Source organism: Mauremys mutica, chromosome 23 (genome assembly GCF_020497125.1).
Source record: "Mauremys mutica isolate MM-2020 ecotype Southern chromosome 23, ASM2049712v1, whole genome shotgun sequence".
NCBI classification, from domain to species: Eukaryota; Metazoa; Chordata; order Testudines; family Geoemydidae; genus Mauremys; species Mauremys mutica.
The window spans coordinates 16,159,899-16,165,898 of record NC_059094.1 but is presented as its reverse complement, the minus strand read 5'-3'; the positions used below and the strand labels follow the sequence as shown (position 1 = coordinate 16,165,898).

The window sequence follows — 6,000 nt, the reverse complement described above, 5'->3', positions numbered from 1 at the left end:
GCAAAATGGAATAATTATGACAGGTCAACAATACCAGACATGGCCACACCACAGCAGTTAGCCACCTGAAATCATGGAAAAACTTCCTAGGTTGCAACGGAACTGCTTGAAAAATCGCTACACAACTGAAAACAAAGTGGACACAGTTAGCGATACTTGACAAGGACATCAAAATGCACAAAGGATTGGTCTACCTGGGAGATGTTTAAATCACTTCCAAACAATGGTTGGCAGGTCAAGAGTCAGTATGCGGAAGTGGGGTTATTCCAACAATCCAGAGACATGTGACCGCGGTGAAACACAAACCACAGAACATCTGTTGGTCTGCTGGCTCTTGAGGAACTGTGCACCATGGATGATCTCACCAAAGCTACAGATCAAGCATATCATGTGCTCAGCACTAGAAAAACCTATGATAATGTGGAAGGACACAAGAGACAGTAGCTCAGTTCTGACTGCAGCTTTATTACTAGTTACGGGATAGGAGCCAGGAAAAACCCAGCTTCACTTTCACGTCCAGGTGACGTTTACATGGCCAGGCAGTGAGGAAAATCATCATTTGACTAGTAAACTGAGTGTGTTATCTGGTAATCAATGAGAGATACTAAACACACAGAGCCGCATTGACGCGGCAGGTAAGCAAACTGGCCCGGCCCACCAGGGGCTTTCCCTGAACAAGTGGCGGACCGGTTTTGAGAACCACTGCTTTAGAGGATGAGAGACTACTTAGTGGTGCAGATTTCTTGTTCATTGTGGAACCTGCTACATGCGAAGTAACATGTGAGTGTCTTAAACTGACAAATGGGCCATTACAATGTATGCTAACTACTCATACTAAGCACTCTGTTCCACCTTGCATTTTTTCTGTGATGCTGGGAGTACCTTTCCCAGACCTAAAGAACAGCTGTGTGTGGCTCAAAAGCTTGTCCCTCTCACCAACAGAAGGTGGTCCAATAAAAGATATTTCCTCACCCACCTTGTCTCTCTATGCATCTGGAAGACAGAATTGTTGTAGCTCAGGACTTTTCCTTCACAATCAATCAGTTTAGTGAAATGCAGGAAGGATATAAGAGATTTTAGAGTTGACACCGGTGACAGAGTCAGGTTTTGCAAACAGACAAGGGAATGGGGTATTGGTGGTGGATTGCACAGTGAGCCTGCCACGCACTTACCCAACAGCAGCAGCTCCCATCCCATTAGGCTAGGTCCAGCTCCTTGCTCTAGGTGTTGCAACCCGGTGCATAGGGTTACAGCACCATTCAGGTTTGGTGATTAAGTGTCAGTCAGGCCAAATTTGAGTGGCATTGCAACCAGGCATAGGGGGTTGCAGTGCCATGCAATCCCCTGTCCCTTGTCAAAACACCCGGCATGGGAAGCTGGGCCCAGCTGCTGCTGCTCCAGGGTGAACGTGGGGCAGCCTGGTTCTCCAGCCTGTGTGAAAATTTGTGTGGTACACCTCATCTTGTCAACTGCATACTATGCTCGAAAAGGTGTCACGTATACACCTAAAGGCCGCCTGGGGTCAGCTGCCTACACTGGCATGGCCAACGCTGCTTGATGTTACTGTAGCTCCGACCCTAGAAAGTGCTGCTAGTTGCAGGAAGTGTTTCTGGCTGCAGGAAGCATGCAGCCCTGAGCTAGGTAATGCTCCAAAGAACCGCTGGCCGGGCCAGGCAGAGAGGAGAGATTAGCTGCAAAACAAAGAAAGCATCTGGCTGGGGTTTTCTCTGGACAGACCAGGGACAGGATAACGCAGGTCGCAGGGCAAGAGAGAGCCCCTGTTTGGGGGTGTCAGGATCAGGACTCCTGGGTTCTCCTCTCATGCCCCAGCGGGGGGGGGGGGAGAGGACTCCTGGGTTCTCCTCCTACCCCCTCAGCCAGATCAATGAGCCCTTGTCCTTTGGGGAGCCTCCTTCCACGGCCTCCCTCTTCTAGCCCCCACCCCACGCCTGTGAGGGTGCAGAGCCCCGGCCCACTCTAGGTGTTATGGCCCATGCAGCTCCCGGGGCGGCTGAGGAGACCGTATGCGCTATTCAGCTTCCGGGGTTCTTCAGCCACCTCCCTGGACTCCCCGTCCCAGGCCCCTCCTCCGCCTGGGACCGCCCCTCCCCCTTGCCGGAAGGAGTGAGTTCCCCCCCATCCCGCTCCCACCACGGAGATCTCGCGAGGCCCAGCATCAAGTCACGGGCATGCGCAGTGTTTCGCCCGAGGGGGGAAAGGGGCGGAGCGTCCGTTACACCGCCTCACGGAGCAGCCGCCATCTTGTTTCTCGCCCGCTTCGCGCTCGCTCCGTTCTTTGTCACCCCCCCTCCCCTCTCCCTTCAGCCGGAGCGGAGCGGAGCAGAGCGGTAGCGGGCCCCCTCCCCTCGGGGCCCCGGGCAGAGGAGGTGAAGGTCGCGGCGCTGGCTTGGCTGGTGAGTGAAGCAGGGGGGCAGGGATCCGGTCAGGGGGGCGGGCCGATGCGGGGGGCTCTCAGGGTGGACTCTTCCACCAGCCCGTGCCGCTCCCATTGGCCGAGCTGCCCTATCGCCGCCGATTGGCTGGTGGCACGGAGGCGGGCAGTGAGGACTTCGTGATGATTGGCTGTGGGAGAGCGGACCGGGGAGAGGACAGGAAACTGAAGCACCCCCTTTTCCCTCTCGCGCTGACGGGGTGGGGGAAGGGCGGGAGCTGGGTGGGGGGTGGTGGTACGGTGGCCTAGCAGGCTGGGGGAGGGGGCAAGGGGCGTGTAGGAAAAGGATCCGTGCTAGTGGGGCCGGATGCCCTGGATGGGAAGGTCAGGGGGAGCGTTACATGTTGTCTAGGGAGTATGTGGTGGGCTGGAGGTTTAAGCTAAGCAGGTTTGGAGAAAGGGGTGAAATGAACCCTTTGAGGCAGCACAGCCAGGCAACTCGAATGAGTGGAGCAGGCGGAGGCCTGTGTCCCCTTGGGGGTGAGGACCTGCACCACACATGCTGAAGTAATAAAGCACTTCCTCCTCCTTTTCCAGTGAGTGTGAGCAGATCCCTACACAATAGTGTATAGTGCTTCTTGTACAGCAAATGTGTGAGATATGGGAAAGATCAGGTGCTTTCTTGTTATCACTTAACTGCCGCTTACTCGCTGAATCCAGCTGTTAGGTTGATGGGAGGGCTTCTAAGTGAAGCTTGCTTTTACCTCCTGTGTCAATGAGTGATGGGTATTGAATGTCTTCCAGGATTGTCATGCAAAACCTCAAGTTATTAAACTTTGCATCTGAAATACATTCCCATAATATCCCAGTTTCTCTAAAGTTGAGCAAGGATCGACTCCCAATGGGGGATGATATCCAGCCATAAAATATTACCCAAATTATTTTGCCCATCTATGGCATCTTTCATCTGAGGATCTCAAAAGCATTTCTCCTTTTCAAAGTTTGACCCAATATTTTAACCTTAATGGGGAGTGCAAGGGGAGAGAAAACCCTTAAAAACAACTAAACCACTAGAAATGTCTTCACAATGAAAAATCATCAAATTAAAGCAATTGATTTTTAAACACATTCCCATGTGGTGATTGAAACCCAAATATGGCAGCACGAAGAACCTTGAAAGTGAAAATAACTATAAACAAAAGTTAAACTGACTACTTTTACTTTGAGAAATTAAACTGAGATTAATGAAAACATTAAACAGCATCAGGGGTAACCGTGTTAGTCTGTATTAAACAGCATAGTAAATAGGCTTGAAATCCATTCTGTGAAGTAAGTAGGTGTTAGTCATTCCCGTTATGTAGGCGCTCTCCTAATTCTGTCTAGAAAGTTATGTGGCCCTTATCATTGTGATATCTGAGCATCCCATAGTCATTAATAGGTTTTATCATTGCATCACCCATGTCAGGAAGGAAAGTACTATTCTGTTTTACAGATTGGAAACTGAGGTACCAATAGATTTTTAATAACTTGCCCAAGGTCACACGGGATGTACATGGCTGAACTCGGGTGCCTTAAATCTTAGTCCGGAGGCCTATTTGCTAGACCTTCTTTCCTCCTGAAGTTTTACAGCATGTCACTCAGAGCTAGGATTAGAACTCAGAACTCTTGACTCCCAGTGTAGTGCCTTAATGGTGTACTGTTCAGAAGCAAATGATCATCATGTTTTTTATTTCTGACTAAGCCCAGTGTCCCATATAAGATTTCAAGAAGAAACTCCTGGTATTGAGAGCTCCAGTCTATTTTAGAATCTCTGTGAATAAGCCCTTGTAAGTACCCTCATTAGTTGCCAGAGTCTGTGCAGTTGGATTGAAAGTACCATTTCATGTCAGTGTGATAACAGTTAGGAATTGTGGTGCAGAGCAAAGGACATGGCAGCATGCAAGACATAGTTATCTTTTATTATATTGTCCACAAACAAAATAACCTAGTGTATAGCTCTTCACTTCTTCCTGACCTAATATATTCTAACATAACTTGTTTTGGTTCACCTTTCACTATGAATCACAACTTTTTCACTCAAATGTTAATGAATTTGCTTTTAGCTAGAGATCTTTATTCCTACTGAACCCTGGAATGAATGAGTTTAAATGCCATTCAGGGTGGACACAAAATTCTTGATCGAATAAACTGGAAAGTATTTTAGTTTGGGACTGACCCTGGAAACTCCTACACAGTAGGGTAGGATTGTTATTTAGTAGTTATATAGGGGACTGAGAATTAGGACCACTAGAATCTATTCCAACTGGCTTGCTGGCTGGCTGACCCTGAGCAAGTTGTTTAATCTGTACTACTCTTTCCTTCTCTATAAAATGTGTCGTTTTCTTGCCCATTTCAGAGAGTTGTGCATATTTAATCTTTGTAAAGTGTGTTGAGATACTAGCAGAGTACTCTATGAATGTAAAATCATCATTATAAATACTGTTTATGCAGGGAATATTTAAAGTCCAAGTTAAAATAAAGTATTTAAAATATCACACATTGTTTCCATCTGTTCATAGTGTGATAGACCCAGGCCAGTTGGGTATTGCAGAAGGCAGATATACTAGCCACTGGATTAACAGTTTTCTGTTCCCTGACTGACCAGAGCAGGGGCTGCTCCAGGCTAATGAGAACACCTGACTCTAATTAACCTGTAACGAGTCAGGTGAGGCCATTAAGCTAATGTGACCACCTGACTCTAATTAAGGCCCTGCTGATACTATAAAAAGGGCTCACTCCAGTTAGGCAGAGGAGAGCCAGAGGAGAGGAAGTGCGGCTGAAGGGCTGGTTACCGAAGACACCCTCAAACCATCGTTAAAGGAGCCCTAAGGTAAGGGTGAAGAAGGGAGAAGCAGGAGAGCTGTGGGGAAGTGGCCCAGGGAAATGTAGCAACTCTGGCAGTGAAAGGTTGGCTGCCAACAACTGCTACCATTAGGGTCCCTGGGCTGGAACCCGGAGTAGAGGGCGGGCCCGGGTTCCCCCCAACCCACCACTACAGGAACAGCTCATGGAAGGGGAAGTCAGGTCCCTGTCAGGACAGGAGGCTGAACAGAGACTGTGGGAGTTCTCTCACCAACCTCCTTGCAGCCTATGATGAAAAGGGCTCAGTAGACGGTAACCCTGGCCCTAGAGAGAGAAGGGCTACGTGGAGGGTCACAGTGAGCCACTGAGGCTAGCATACACCGCCTAGAAGCGCAGGACCCACGGGAGCAAGGTCAGAGCTCTGCCACAATAGTAACAGGTCACACTATAAACGTGTACCACCAAATATGATGCCTGCTAAAGTCACTCAGATAAGCTATCACCAATAACTTGTAATGTTTTCACAAAATACTAAGATGACACAATTGAGGTCAGATTAAAACTTTTGATGCTACTTAACTATTTTTCATCTGTCTGCCAAAAGTGAAGATTGGGAAACAGGTTGGGTTTTGTTTTGTTTTTTTTCATTCTTGCTCAGATCCCATTTTTATACCAAACACAATCAGTGCAGTGCGCTTATATAAACTGGGGGGGAAATAGTTTTGTTGTGGAGTAACTATATTTGGCAGGTGTTCTATTGACTTCTT

The 6,000-nt window shown here is 48.4% G+C and overlaps 1 protein-coding gene across 1 annotated transcript in view; it reads left to right on the top strand.

Moving 5' to 3' along the window:
• Window positions 1-2,206: 2,206 nt before the first annotated feature.
• Window positions 2,207-6,000, top strand: part of NFYC (nuclear transcription factor Y subunit gamma) — a 58,256-nt gene continuing 54,462 nt past the window's right edge. The window contains exon 1 of the mRNA XM_044998139.1: window positions 2,207-2,414. The gene's annotated coding sequence lies outside the window, so the exon portion shown is untranslated. The remainder of the gene's footprint in view (window positions 2,415-6,000) is intronic.